Source organism: Danio rerio, chromosome 19, assembly GCF_049306965.1.
Source record: "Danio rerio strain Tuebingen ecotype United States chromosome 19, GRCz12tu, whole genome shotgun sequence".
NCBI classification, from domain to species: Eukaryota; Metazoa; Chordata; class Actinopteri; order Cypriniformes; family Danionidae; genus Danio; species Danio rerio.
The window spans coordinates 43,459,972-43,476,707 of NC_133194.1; the positions used below are offsets into that span (position 1 = coordinate 43,459,972).

General features: G+C 36.6%; 1 long non-coding RNA gene across 1 annotated transcript; it reads left to right on the forward strand.

Annotated features, from left to right (window-relative positions):
• Positions 1-1,941: 1,941 nt before the first annotated feature.
• On the forward strand, positions 1,942-4,405 carry si:ch211-120e1.1. The gene is made up of 2 exons (NR_186858.1): positions 1,942-1,991; positions 3,663-4,405. It is a non-coding gene; the product is annotated as a si:ch211-120e1.1 (long non-coding RNA).
• Positions 4,406-16,736: the final 12,331 nt, after the last annotated feature.

Below are 16,736 nucleotides of genomic sequence, written 5' to 3' on the forward strand. Positions count from 1 at the left end.
GCAGGGGTGTTCAAATTTGGTCCCAGAGGGCCGGTGTCCTGCAGGTTTTAGTTCCAACTTACCTTAACACACCTGCAAGGATTCTTCTTCTTCTTCTTTTTCGTTTAATGGCGGGTGGCAAACCAGCTTGAGGTGCATTACCGCCACCTACTGTGTTGGAGTGTGAGACTTCAATGAGTGGAAGGCTTACTACTTATTCTCTATAAAATAAAATAAAAATTAAATAAATAAAACAAAAAAAAAACTATTTTAAACCCTTTCACCTGCAAGGATGTACTAGGATGAAAGCCTAGTAAGAGCTTGATTAGCTAGCCCAGGTGTGTCTGATTGGGGTTGGAACTAAACTTTGCAGCCCTCCAGGACCGAGTTTGGACATGCTTGCTCTATACACTCTCAGAAATAAAGGTATGAGAGTTGTCACTGGGGCAGTACCTATTCAAAAGGTAGATATTTGTACTTAAAGAGTCCTTAGTAGTACCTCAAAGGTACATATACCAGTACCCAAATGCACCTAAAATGTACCTTTGAGGGACCAATGTGGACTCTTCAGGTACAAATGAGTACCTTTTGTCGTAAATTTTGACGTCTCATCAATTACAAATTATCAGACCGGAGGTTTTGAATATCAGAAAATAGACTTTATTCTCCATAATAAAGCCGAGAAAGAGCAGAGCAGACCCCAGAGCATTCTGAAGTTTCTCCTGGACACCTTCTAAAGTCTCTCCTGCTCCTTCCCCTTTATTTATGTTTTTGACACACCCCTATGTGTCTCTTTTTAACTTTTGACCATTTTTGAATAGGTTTTCTAGTCTAAGGGGTCCTGCTATTCTTGGCTCTCAGCCCACTAGCTCATGTCAACAGAGATGTTACAGGTCTATGTCAGCAAAGTATAGATGCAACTTATGCAAAGGAAGTGTTTACATACATTGTTATGATAGGATAATAACTTGATAATATGTTACTCATTCCAACTTCTGACACATATACCTTCATACAAGTATTTAACATAAATAATCAGTGCTTTACATATTCAGTTATTCTACACAATCAGTCACTCAGCCTTCTCCTAGTGTTGCTCCTGTGCAGGCATACTCATCTTACACAGACATATCACTGTATTTTTAACACAGGCTGGCATGTTTGCTGCAAACACTTCATACATTTTGTGAAGAGAAAATTAACTGCTTTACACTTAGAAAATACTTCACACTGAGAGAATAGAATCTTCTTCACTTTTAAAAAGGTACTGCCCCAGTGACAACTCCTGTACTTTTATTTCTGAGAGTGTAGCGTTGGGTTAATATTACATTCCTGTAGTGATGATGAGTTCACAACAATATTTTAAAACTCAATGATTTTTACTTTGATTTTAACACTGCATATTTGTCTTATGTTGACCGGTCATGAAAGCACAGCAATTTTTCATATCACTAAAACAATGCAACACAATGACTCTTACATGAACCAAACGCTCTCTCTCTCCTTCTGATCCACCTCCTCATCCATCTGTGCCTCAGCGCATAAATTCACACACACACACACACACACATACTCGCACCCAGACAGGAAAAGATTTTTATAAGCATGAAGCAGCATATTTATGACATATTAAAACTTTCAAAGGATGATATCTCTATGGCTCAAGAGGAGGGCTAAACGTGCTCTTTTCGGGAGCGTGAGATTAAATGATTGTATGTCTGACAGAGAGCTGTTAAGATCCACATATTCGGAATTATCTCCAGACTTTTAACAGCTCTGAAAATGTGTCTTCAGGTTAAACGTCATCATATTATTAGCAAATGTTTAGTGCTGGTTTGTTTTAAATGCAGGGCTTTTTAAAATGTAAACTATGCAGATTTATTTGTTTAGTTTAATAGACGCAATATTCCCACTTGGCCCCTCCTCGTGAGCGGAGCAATGACAAAGCCACGCCCCCTGTTGTTAACGTGATATCGGTTGCCAGAGCACACGGAAGGATGAGTGGTGTTGAGGTATTTATGCAACATTGCGTTAAATATTGCATTTATCATGTATAAATAGTATTTTTGTAATATGAATGAATGAATCTTCAGTCCATTCAGCACTATAACGTAAGCCTATTAAACAATAATCACATGCCATCATAAAAACAGCTGCCTAGTAACCTGTCAAGTCGAGAGCAGAAAATAAGAAACGATAACAATATTGTTTTTTGAGACTGTAGAGAAAGGGTTGTGAGAAAGTCATGGACAAAATTGACCCTGGGTTAGCCTAACATTAACTAAAAATATACGTTATTTGTTGACAGGAATGATAATGATGCTGTAAACAATATTTGTTTGAGCATCGATATCACAATGTGTGTATCCACATTATATATACATTCATTCATTCATTCAGTTCTTTTTGGCTAGGCCCTTTATTAATCTAGGATCGCAACAGCGGAATGAACCGCCAACTTATCCAGCATATGTTTTACACAGCGCATGCCCTTCCAGCTGCAACCCATCACTGGGAAACATCCATACACTCTCATTCACACACCTACACTATGGACAATTTAGCTTACTCAATTCACCTATAGCAGGGGTCACCAATCTCGGTCCTGGAGGGCCGGTGTCCCTGCAGGGTTTAGCTCCCACTTGCCTCAACACACCTGCCTGGATGTTTCAAATATACCTAGTAAGACCTTGATTAGCTTGTTCAGGTGTGTTTGATTAGGGTTGGAGCTAAAATCTGCAGGACACCGGCCCTCCAGGAACAAGTTTGGTGACCCCTGACCTATAGCATATGTCTTTGGACTGTGTGGGAAACCCAAAGCACCCAGAGGAAAACCATGCAAACATGGGGAGAACATGCAAACTCCACACAGAAATGCCAATTGACCCAGCCGGGACTCAAACCAGCGACCTTCTTGCTGTGAGGCGACATTATATATAAAATGATGACCAATTTATTTTATGTTTGATTGTTAAATTTTTCCCCAGAAAATCATAAAGCGCTGTTTATTTAACTTTTATTTTTGAATCCGTTGTATCTATATGTTTGTAATTTATTACATTTTATTGAGATGCACTGCATGAAACTAAAAAAAATAAGACTTGATCATCACAGTTGATTCATTCTTTCCAAATAGAGGAATTCAAATGATCTGTTGAATGCAGGCCCGTAGCCAGGAGGAGTTCAGGTGGTTCGGAAGAAGAACCCACCCCTCATTGACAAAAGTCCAGAATTTGTCCCATACATGAGCTCATTTGGTGGCGACGCAGTGGTGCAATAGGTAGTGCTGTCGCCTCACAGCAAGAAGGTCGCTGGTTCGAGCAATTCTTTTCAATTTATAACTCAGGGTTGTTCACCAGCCATCCAGATTTATGAAACCTGCAACTTTTAATTCTGTAAGAAAAATAAAGTTCACTGCAAGAGAAAACTTTTCTGGCATATTTAATCTTGTTCTAAACAGAAACACACTGGATATATTTTTCAGAAAACAAGACTTAACATTGTCATTTTCTTCTAAAGTACATGTCTCTTTATTTAAGAATGTTTAGATGTTTGAAAGCGAAATAAAAATACTCAGGAAGGACATCACTGCGAAAAAAAAAAATGAAGTACAGGCCGACCTCAGTTAAAGGTCACACTCAGCAGGAAACCTAAAGACAAGCCATCCTTATTTTCCCTCACAGCGGCTATCAGAGCAGAACTCCAGCCCACTCATGCCTGAAAGAAAAAGCAGAAGACCTGCAAAGGCCATCCATGTCTCTCACAGAGGACCAAACAGGCCAGCGTCCCTCCAGTTATCTCAAGGCCAAGACATACCTGTTTAGGAAGCAACTTCGGTATCAGTCAATACATTTACTTGAACAAAAATATGTTCAGATGTCACTTGAATTGTACTCGTAAACACAAATCAATGGGATAGTTCACTTTTCACCATTCACTTTTTTTTCAAACCTGTTTGAATTTCTTTCTTCCGATGAACACAAAGGAACATAGTTTGACAAATGATGGAAACCGGTAGCCATTGACATGGAAAGTAGATCAATGGCTACAGGTTTTCAACATCGTTCAAAATATCTTCTTTTGTGTTCAACAGAAGAAAAAACTCAAGCTGGGTGAGAAAACTGTGACAGAATGGTAATTTTTGGGCGATCTATACTTTTAAGATGTGAAATTTTCCTATTTCACTTTTTATATTTGTCGAAGTGCAGTGCACATCTAAACTACTACGGTCATGTTGGACTTTCACTGCACTTTGCAACAGGAAACACAATCACTTGTGGTGAACACTTGTGGTTTGATTGCAGAAAAAGGCAAGACATTAAGCAAGAAAATGATGCACCATCATCTTAGCTTCCACATAAAACTTGGCAAAAATATAACTGTACTTGAAGCTTTCATTAAAATGTTGTTGTTTTTTTAAACAAAACACCTAAATCTGTTATTAATTTTGTATTAATTTTAGTTTGTATAATCACACTTGATAAAAACTGTCTGCAGAAACACTGATTAGCATTCTCCATTTGTGCATGTCATCAGCATTAGTGACGATCTCTCCCTCATTAGCATAGGATGTTAGATTTTTAAATCTACCATTAAGCTGACACATGGGTCGTTCTTGAACGATTAATTTATTTTAAATAAATCTTTTTTTAAATGACTTGAGAATGAGTCCTTTGAGGCAGTTATTCATTCATTTTGCGCTTGCACACATTTGTGCAGGTGAGGTACAATATTAGTTCCTTTTTCCAAGTCTTCTATGGTTGTATGGTTGTCGCGGGAAGTTAATGAGATTTACATTTCCCATTTATTGTATTTTATTAACGCTGTAACAGTTAAATGTTACTAGTATTATTTGCCTGAATGGTGCGGTGCGAATGGCGCGGCGCTAATTGACCTTTTTGCACATTTGACGCAAATCGCTCGAGTTCGAAAACATGAGCTTCTCGATAACCAATCAGAAGCTTGCTGAATGACGCGAATTGCGCGGTGCGAGTGGCGCGATACACGCAAATGGCGCGCTTAACGCACGTGTCGTGTGTTTAAACGCGCGTTTATCGCGTCAAACGCGCCAAACGCACAAAACGCTCAATTCACGCCGCACCATTCACGCGTATCATGCCATTCGCACCGCGTCATTTGCGCTGTGCCATTCGTGTGTATCGCACCGCAAGATGTCTATTCGCATGTTTGCATTAACTAACATGTAAATCACTCGTGCTTGACGTGCGTTCCGCGTCTGGTGTGGACGCAGCATAATGCTGTACAACGTTTCTATCGGCCGAATAGTATGTTTAAATTCAAATTCAGTACCTACTGAGGCGGTTTTGAACACAGCCCAGCACACACATTTGTAGCTTCACCCTCTTTCCAAAAGAGCACAATCTCATTTGAATTTAAAGCGACAGTCATCAATATGGCACCATTACTGTGCATTCACAGCGAAAGCGGTGAGTGTTCAAGGTCGCTACATTGATCTCGTATTTACAGGGGCCGGTGCAGCATATCAGTTATATTCCTGCATAAACCATGCTTTCTAGCGTGAAAAAATGGCACACTTCTTATCAAATTCATTTAACAATGGAAGATCAAGCTGCATGTGGTGTGGCTTTGCTTCACTTTATTGAATGTGTCCATACGTCTGTAATATCCTAAAGCAGCAATACTGTTTTGTACTGTCGCATGAGAGTCCCACTTTTTTTAAAGATAATATATAACATTAATGCACATCAGTAACTTGCCAGTAACTTATTTAATGCATGTTCCTGCAAGAAAACTTTGTAAATGATTGAAAATCCGGCGACCGCAATAATCAAACCCTTAGGAACAACTGTGGTCGGAACCAAAGTTCACAGGTCTGTGTTCTCTGAACTCCTCTCAATTGGTGGACTTCTTCATTCTGATTGCTTGCCGCCGAACCGAGTCATAGCTCATTACCCTAAAGTTGATTCGATTTCAACTCCCTTATGCCCACACCAGTACAGATGCGCCACACTGCTCCTCGTCACTTATCGCCGCTGCTCTAATTAAAAATGAATGACTTCTGGCTACTTTGACGCTCTCCGCTTTCGGTGTGAATGTACGGTTAGAATTAAAGCCTATAAGGGGCAGTTTCAAAGAGTTATTTATAAGGCATTTTGAGCTGAAACTTCACATGTATACTCTAGAGGCATCATAGACATGCTTGTTTTTTCTACTGCGAGCTGACTGGATGTAGTAAAGTAGGCATTTTATTCAGAAATATCGGGATAAGGGTTTCAGGAGAGACATTACAACCTAACAGACACCTCCTGCTCATGTAACCCCGCCGGTCCTACGCCACCCAACCCGCACTGAGCTGGTATCGAACCAGCGATCTTCTGCATGGGAGTCGGTTGCTCTACCAAAGAGGCTAAAGACCATTGCCTCTAGCATCTGTTGCTAGAGCACCTTTAGAGGTCAGAGGAATGAGGTTTACCTGCACAGCACTTACTAGCTGGCCTCCGTTACACTGACCATTTCTGTTTGTCGTCAAAACTGACAGTTGAAGGCGCATGGTTAAATATGTTAGCCATGCCCTTATACTTCAGACGGACGTAATCTGAAAATTTTACTGAAATTAAACAGGAAGTGCATTTTCAGATATTAATTTTAGATTACAAGGGCAAACAATTATTCTTTTCTTAATGACATGCACAGATGAACTGTTCACCACAAAACTATCAACACGAGTAAAATCAGTAGTGGTTAGTTTTGATTTCATGTGTACTTTAAACTGCAATATGACCATCTATTTTACAAACTCATAGTGACTAGAGACGTGACACTGATTTGACAGCATATTTCAAAAGCTCGCCTATGAACGTCTCTGAGGTGGATAATTTGACAACTGTTGATGTCTATTATTTCATCTGATTCTAATCCACTTGGATGTGCCGTCATTCACCCCACCCATGATATCATTCCTTTGTGGAGGTTTAAAATTGAGAAATCGGAGCGTCGTCTCCATAACAAACCATTTGTGACAATTAGGCCGAGTGCTCGTCACCACGTCTCATGCAACGCTCAGGCAAACTTGGCACGAAAGCTGCAGTTTGTCACAATGCCACCTTCACTCCCGCAGGCATTGACTGAGCAAACGAGATACAGGCTGTGTTGTGTTTGAAAAAGCCCAGAAACCCAGTTATTATTCCTCTTCACTCCATCAACTGCATTTCATGTATGGAGAAATTATAGATGAAGTTGTTGCCTTTTTTGCTGTTATCAATTGTGTGACGTTACTGGTGTTGTCTAATTATTTTTTTAGCCCTCCTGTGTGTTTAAAATGAAAGATCTGTTTAGATTTTGCTACATTTAAAAGAACATTTTGATTTTAAAGTAATTTGTAAAATGCCAAATGTAAAATGAGGAAGCACAAGAACAAGTTCATTCTAGTTCTGTGTGTATCAGGGATTGTTTAATACAGTTTAAGGTCCTGCACAAACTCCACTTGTCTAACTTGAAGCTCTCCTCTCTGTAGACCCACTGTGATAGATGCAGTCAAACTCCTACATCACTCTGTCCCATGTTTTGGAGTTGTCCTAAAATTGTTAATTATTGGGTTTTTTAGTTAATATGAGAAGTGGTGGTGAAACAAACACACCCTGGGCCTATTTTAGCTATATTTGATGTCAGTGATGATGCAGAGATATCTAAAAAATTTACGTACAGTGATTAGATTTATAACCCTTTTGGCACATTGGATTGATTTTACTGAATTGGAAAGAAAAAGATTCTCCAGGTTGCTTCACATTGATAAAAATGTCATGTCTTGCAACTTGAGAATCAAAGACTTTCCCTTAAAAATAAAACTAGAAATTTCTATGTAACATGAAGTTTATTGAGTACTTTGACAAGAAAGCAGTGATGTGGAGTCAATCTAGGGCCATATATACTTGCAAAATAAAAAAAGTTTTGCAAACAAAAAATAAAATATTGAGCAAAAATAAACAAATAAATGCAAATCTCCAAAAATCGCAAAGCGAAAATAAAATTTTAAGAAAAAAAAGGGTATTTTGCAAACAAAAATTAAGAAATTTAAAGGAAGGTTTTGAGAAATAAAAATGAAATTTGCAAATAAAAAAGAACTGCAAATAAAAATCAAGCAGTGCAAAAGAATGTCAAATCAAGGCCACAAAGTAAAACGCACAGAAACGTGAAGTGCAAAGTGAAAACAGCATCGCAAACTCACGGTTGACTAAAAACCCAATCAAATGAGCATTGCCCAAATAATGGTACAAATAATGCTCCTTAAAGAACAGTTTTGTATCGTTGTAAAAGTTGTACCTTATATGGTACAGAAAAGACCTCTTATGATACTGCTCTGTACTGTTTATGATACAATTGAAATGAAGGTACACACCTGTTCTCTGTAATAACTGTACTAATGTTGAAGATTTTTACATTATATCTTACTGTAAGTTTTCTAAATATCTAAGTATTTTAATGTACGGGTTTATGTGGCATTGAAAATAAATCAAATACATCAAATACATCGCACATAGTGTCACCTTTATAACCTATATTTTAGCAGAATAAGAAAGCCTTCATTTTAATGACATAAAATTAGATCTAAGAATCTAAAATAATATACAGTTGATGTCAAAATTATTAGCCTTCCTGTGAATTTTTTTTTTCTTTTTCCAATATTTTCCAAATAATGTTTAACAGAGCAAAGATTTTTTTCACAGTATGTCTGATAATATTTTTTCTTCTGGAGAAAGTCTTAATTGTTTTATTTTGGCTTGAATGAAAGCAGCTTTAAATTCTTTTAAAACTATTTTAAGGTTAATATTATTAGCCCCCTTAAGCATTATGTTTTTTCAATTGTCTACAGAACAAACCATTGTTAGGCAATAACTTGCCTAATGACCCTGGTTTGTGTAATTAACCCAGTTAAGCCTTTAAATGTCACTTTAAGCTAGCATCCTGAAAAAATATCTAGTCAAATATAATTTACTGTCATATAATAACTCAGTTATTAGAAATGAGTTATTACAACTATATTATGTTTTAAAATAAACTATACAGGGGCTAATTATTCTGACTTCAACTAAATATAAAAATGTTTCTACTTTAAATCTTCATGTTTAATTAAGGCCCAATCCCAATTCTATTTTTGTACCCCTTTACAAAATTTACCCCTAAGAAATGGGACAACACTACAACACCTGCACACGTCATCAAATGTCATCGTGAGCTCTTGCTTCATATGAGATCGATGATAACGACTGCTGTGGTTATTCCAGTTGCGTTATTTTTGGATATTTATCTTCAGGAAATCACTGAAGGCAGATCGTAACTGTGCTGTGCATTTACATCATGACCATTTTTATATATGTAAACACAGGAAAACAGCATTAACGTTATGCCAGACACTGTATAAAGCTCATTCCCGGGCACCAGACTTTTCTGACAGGGGATTCAAGTGTCATCGAGTGACAGATGTGAAAGTATGATGTGGGACTACTATAGAGGAGGTATTATTAAGGATTATAGAGTTTTTTTTAAAAAGCATGACGGTAGAAAACAAAAACCATTATGAATGTATTAAAATATATACTTGTTTGTTGTAAAAAATCATAATTATGACAAAAAATACTAATTTGTGGATCTACTGACTTCCGGGTGCAGCTATGCTGCCGTTGTAGCTGCTGTATTCTGGGAAATTTTCGTACCCCTTGGTTTCGAGTGTGGTGCTGAAAAATCTTTGTTTTGAGGGCTATCTAGCCCTTGCCCTTATCCTTCAAACTAGAGCTGCACAATTCTGGCTAAAATGAGAATCGCAATTTTTTTGCCTCAAATAATGATCTCGACTTTCTCACGATTCTGTTGATGTAAAATAAAGGTTAATATGAGTAGGCTATTATTATTGTTATTCTCAAATATGCGGTAAAACAGCAATAGGCTTTGTGTAGCGGTACTGTTGGTTAAAATTCAAAATTTTGTATAGAGTTGGAATGGTGGACTTGAACAGACTTGAGATTTGTCCTGGTCATTGATGCTGATGATAATTCTGATGTTGAATTATTGTGTTTAAGACATATGATTACAATCAGGGCCGGCACGTCCATAGAGGCGACCTAGGCGGCCGCCTAGGGCGGCAGAATAGATAGGGTGGTGTCTGCGACACCTCCCTCACCACCTGCGTCCTCAGCAGTTATACCCGCGCCTTGGCAGGAGAATAGAGAGGGCGGCATCCACGACACCTCCCACACCACCCCCGTCCTCAGTCAGATCCGCGACCACAACCCAACCCCTGGTCTTGAATTTCATCTGCGACACCCTCACCCTCACGTCAAGTGTGATTTTGCGGTCGCAAATACATTACACGAAGACAGAAATGACATTTTGAATTATATCTTATAAATACAGCATGTGCCTCTTTCAACACCATTTGGAGGTGTCCACGTTGCTGAACAACGTATGTAAAAGACTTGTGCGGCCACCATTGCTTTTCTCCTGAACTTGAAAATATGATTGACAGAATCGTAGAAATGCTGGATTAAGAGCGTCTAGGGGGTCAAATCAAGATTGCGATCTTTTTACGATTAATTGTGCAGCTCTACTTTAAACTAAAGAGGATTGGAAAGGGGAAGAGCTAAGGTGTAGAATTGGGATTGGGCCTTAGTGTTACTTGCCATTCCTTTGTACATTTCAGAGTAAAACTATTTGTAAAAAGTGAAAATGAAATCCTACATCAAACCTTTCAGTGTACTAAGACAAATAATAACACTTGAAATAGATGGTGTATTTCTGGGCCTTTATTAAAGAGAAATCTAAATAATGACAAACCAGTAACTTATGTGGTGTTCTGCATTAATAAACACGTCTGTGCAAAAACTGACGCTTTCGATTTAAACGTGTCATTGAAAAGAAATGAAGGTTCCAGGCTCATGATTTCCATAACGCACACCTTTTCTGATTGACTGATTTGTATATTTATTTGAAGGGAGTCTCTTGCCACCCCTCAGCAATCCTACATAAAATATGACTTTATTAAACTGCAAATTCAGTCGTGCTGCTGTGCAACTCGCTAAACCTGCTGAGAGCCAACAAATCTCTTTTTAGTATAAAACTATTAACCTTTGCAGACTTGAGCGCGGACATGCAGACTCAGAAAGATTGTAATCTAACTCCCGACATGAATGATATGAATTGTGAGTGCCTGCGCTTCTGGAAACTGTTGTTGAGGAAAAGCTGTAGCATCTCTGCACGCTTTCAAAACAACAGACCCCAGTCTAATTATCATAGGCAGTTTCTTTTAAAGGAGACGATTTGGTAGATATTTAAAGTACATGTACATGAATCGTAAATGTAATAACTTTGACTTAAAGTATTGAAACCTGTTTCCGCAGGTAAGAAACAATATCATCAAAATCATTACAAAATGTATGACTTAGCGTAGTCTAATTTATGAGATAAAAGTCAAAATTATTATATTAAAAGTCAAATTTATGACTTTAAAAAGTTGAAATAGTCAAGACTTAGTCAATATTACGACTTCAAATATTAATTATTGTCCCTCCTCCCCTCCTATAGCTGGTGTGTGGTGAGAGCACTGGCGCCATTGTCCTGTGGCTGCCGTCACATCATGCAAGTGGATGCTACACACTGGTGGTGGTGTGGAGAGACCCCCCTCATGATTGTGAGGCACTTTGGGTGTATGGACATACACAATAAATGCACTATATAAATACACATTACATTACAAAAAGACTCAGTCAATATTACGAGACAAAAGCCGAAATTATAACTTAATAACTCGAAATTATAACTTACTAAGTAAAAAATCCGAAGTGCTTAGTGAATATTATGACTTATTAGCTCAAAATCATAACTTACTAAGTAAAAAATACGAAGTGCTTAGTCAATATTATGACTTATTAGCTCAAAATTATAACTTACTTAAGTAAAAAATACGAAGTGCTTAGTCAATATTATGACTTATTAGCTCAGAATTATGACTTTCTAAGTCCAAATTATGAGATAAAGAAATCTAAATTATGACTTAACTTAAAATTATGAATTACTAAGTGAAAATTATGACTTACTTAGTCAATTTTACAAAGATAAAAAGACAAACTATGACTTACATTTTGAAATTATGACTTACTGAGAAAATTATAAGTTACGAAGTCACTAAACCCACTAAATTTTTAACAGTGGTTTTCTTAAAAGCAGGGTTTGACTATATGGATGACCCAATATGCGTGCAAATGGGATCTAAGAATCGAAAAACAGCTAACAAAAACAATTGCGTTTGCGCTAGCTGAAGAAAACAGATGAATACTGAATGAGAGGATGATCTAACAGCTGATGTGATGCGCGCGACTGTTTAAAGCGCGTGCGTGCGACTGTTTAAAGCGCGTGCGCGCTCCTGTTTCCTCGCTTGAAGCAACCGTGCCTGGAACGCAACTGTGACCGGTTCTCTTTCATATAGACCAGATAAAAAGTTATGCTAATGCATCAACAGTCTTGCTGCTTTCAAGAGCCCCAAATACGTCTTTTTGTAAGCAGCACCGGTTGCTTTCGCTTTAAACAGATTATTAATTGGCCTTAACCGTGTGATCATGCTTTCATTATCACACAGTATGTTTTCACCTGCTTTCTTTTGCTTGTCGTTATTTTTGTTTATATAGTTTAATAGTTATATAGTTTATAATTTTTTACAACAACATTGCTTTAATATGAGATTAACTCTCCATTTATGTGTAGGTGATCTGAGAGACCTTTAGCAAGGACAGATTATGGTGCATGTTTGATACATGAAACTAATATTTTTTTAAAAGTCAATTTTTTTTCTTTGTTTTTTTTTTAAAGAAATGTTTTGTTAAATAAAAAGCATAGTATACATCTATATTTAGCTTGTTTTTACACATTTAAAATCTGTGGCTAAGAAATAATTATGGTTTGGAGTGGTCAGAGATAACTTTGGTAAATCCTTAATTTTGAGTTCTGAAAAGTCATGTGAAATAAAAACTAATCGCAGTATAACACTATGAAACCATGACTCATTTGCTCATAAACGACACACAAAAGGTGAAATGAATGAGGAGGCATGTGGACAAAACACAAAATCTAAATCAAGTAGTTTTAGCATGTCAAAGTCATATTTATGCATATAAAATATATTTTCCCAGCAACAAAATTCTGCCTAGTAAAAATGCAGCGTGGCAAGAAACTTTGGAAAACTACTAGCCACAGTGGCTGGTGATCAAAAACGTTAAAGCCCTGATTGTGATACTAGTTTAATGTACAAATACAAAGCATCACTTAGTTTTAATGCCAGATATGTATTATTTGTAGCGCAACACTAAATTTCAGTTTCTTTGATTAGAAGTTGGGGTGACACAGTGGCTCAGAGGTTAGCACTGTCGCCTTACAGCAAGAAGGTCACTGGTTCAAGCCCCGGCTGGGTCAGTTGGCAATTCTGTGTGGAGTTTGCATGTTCTCCCTGTGTTCGTGTGAGTTTTCTCCGAGTGCTTCGGTTCCCCCAACAATTCAAAGACATGCAGTGTTGGTGAACTGAACTGACTTGAATAAACTAAATTGTTCATAGTGTATGTGTGTGGGTTTGTGAGAGTGTATTCCAGTACTGGGTTGCAGCTGGAAGGGCATCCACTGCTTAAAACCTTAAATCTGAAGTAAAATGAATGAATGAATGAACAGAAGTTCCCCAGAGGCCCAAAAGATGATTTAATCTTAATTATAGGTAGAAAGGAGATAAGCTCTAGTCTTGTTGTCTGTTGCTTCAGATGTTCACAATTCAGACTGGCTGTCTATATTTTAATGCTTCATTAGCTAAAAGAAATAATAAATGAGTGTTTTTGTTTCATAATGCACAACCCTAATTTTTTGCATATTGTGTCTGTGTCCTGTTAATGTTTTGTCTGTTTTGTTTGATGCGAGACCAATTTTAATGTAACCCACAATTTTAAAGACCAACAATAAAGTAGGCAGCACATTGGCTCAGTGGTTCGAGTCCCTGCTGGACCAGTTGGGATTTCTGTTTGGAGTTTACATGTTCTCCCCGTGTTGGCGTGGGTTTCCTCCGGGAGCTCCGGTTTCCTTAACAGTTCAAACACAAATGCCAAAGGTGAATTGAATAAACTAAATTGTCCGTAGTGTATGTGTGTGAATGAGAATGTATGGGTATTTCTCAGTACTTGGTTGGGACTGTAAGGGCATCCGCTGCTGTGTAAAAAAATATGCAGGAATAGTTTAAATTTCATGTATTTGTTTTTTACATGTAAAAACATAGTTGTGTTTGCTATTGTTTGTAAAAAATACGAAGTGCTTAGTCAATATTATGACTTATTAGCTCAAAATTATGACTTTCTAAGTCCAAATTATGAGATAAATAAATCTAAATTATGACTTAACTTAAAATTATGAATTACTAAGTGAAAATTATGACTTACTTAGTCAATTTTACAAAGATAAAAAGACAAACTATGACTTACATTTTGAAATTATGACTTACTGAGAGAAAATTATAAGTTACGAAGTCACTAAACCCACTAAATTTTTAACAGTGGTTTTCTTAAAAGCAGGGTTTGACTATATGGATGAGCCAATATGCGTGCAAATGGGATCTAAGAATCGAAAAACAGCTAACAAAAACAATTGCGTTTCAATTGAGTTCTGAAAAGTCATGTGAAATAAAAAATAAATCGCAGTATAACACTATGAAACCATGACTCATTTGCTCATAAACAACACACAAAAGGTGAAATGAATGAGGAGGCATGTGGACAAAACACAAAATCTAAATCAAGTAATTTTAGCATGTCAAAGTCATATTTATGCATATAAAATATATTTTCCCAGCAACAAAATTCTGCCTAGTAAAAATGCAGCGTGGCAAGAAACGTTGGAAAACTACTAGCCACAGTGGCTGGTGATCAAAAACGTTAAAGCCCTGATTGTGATACTAGTTTAATGTACAAATACAAAGCATCACTTAGTTTTAATGCCAGATATGTTTGCTATTGTTTGTTCTCGATTGGATTTTTTGTATTTAGCAAAAGATCAAAATTTTAAACAAAGATCTTTACCATAGCTTTCTGTGCTCATACTGACACCCTCGAGGGCACTCGGCTAATTATTTTACTTTGAACATTTTTTTTTATCTGTAACTAGGCTTATTTGTTATCATTCTTGTTGAAAAGGACCCTTTACTCCATAGCAAAACAGAACTTTCATAAAATAATAACATGCCATCTTTGTCACATTGAGCCTTGCTTTCTGGGAATGTAATCTGTGTGATAAGCAATGTAAATAATTGCTCTTTTATGAAGTGTCACACACAGCACATGAACGTGTTGGACAGCGCCTGTGGCAGATCATTATACTGTATGAATACACAACTCCACCTTGTGGCTGTTTGGGCCGTAGACTGACAGGGTGTCCGCGGCAATAGTATCTTGGGGTCTTAAAAAGTCTTTAATTTCAAAAGTAATTTCAGGCCATATAGTCTTAAATTCAACGAAATATAGTCCTGTGGGTCTTAAATCATTTAAACATCCTTTTATTAATGCCATTTTCTCATTAACGCTGCTGTTTTTCTAACATCTTACCTTATGTTTTAAAGCATCATGTGTCAGTAAATGTTAACAACACGAGAATCACTTAAATCATTTTAAACGGGTCTTAATTTTACTTAAGAAACAATCGATTCAACATCCAATAACCAACAACACATCACAGTAAAAAAATAGCAAAACTATCCATAACTAATTTTATAGATAATTTTAAGGGGTGTAAACAAAAACAATGGTCCCTGCATATTTCCTGTTTGACATTTTTTATTTCTATAACTTCTGAGAATCCAAAAAGAGCCACATATTGATTAATAGGCTAATGTTATACACCTGTTTTAACATAAAGTTATGATTGAATTGCTTCTTGTTAAAGTTGTGTAATAGTTTGACAACAAGCAGAAAACGCCCATGGTCCAATGACATGAAGTCATTGAAATGGTCGGATTGGAGTGCATACATTTAATTTTTAAAGTCTTTTTTTATGTTGAACAAATATACATGTATACAACTAAGTTCTGCTTGTTACATTATTTAAAATATGTATAAGAAATAGCTCATTTGATTTTTTTTTTTCAATTTTTTTTCCTGCTGGGCTATTAAAAATCCTTAGCGTTTAGCTCTGCAAGTCTGAAATTTCATTCTTCATGGTCTTGGACTGAGATCCAGCGTGGCACTTGTTGCTGCCAATGATACTACTCACTTTTGCTTTTATTGATCTTGACATAAAACTAAATTTTCTGTGTGGTCGATGCCTTTGGTCGATTTTGTCTAGAGACTATCTATATTTATTTGGCAAACAAGTCATTTATTTGATAGATAAATACACGAGGGGGCGCTAAATAGACCAAGGAAGAGTAGATCGTTTTGGTTTCTTTCCAAGGTATACTTTTCAGCGCAATAACATGTAAAAATGTTTCATTACAAAAATTTCATACAGTTTATATCTTCAGTTCAAGTATATTTTAGTTTTGGATTTTAAAAATTAATGTCTCGACAATTAAAAAAGGGTCTTTCAGAAAAAAAAGCTATAATATTTCTACATCTTTCTATACTAAAAAAGAAACTCTTCACAATTTTGTTTAGCTGAAAAAAAATTGTTGACATACATTTTCAAAAGAACAATAAATTAATTACACATGAAAAGACTTGGTTTAAAGAAAACAAAAAAACAAATAAATGTTATTATATATTTGCCAC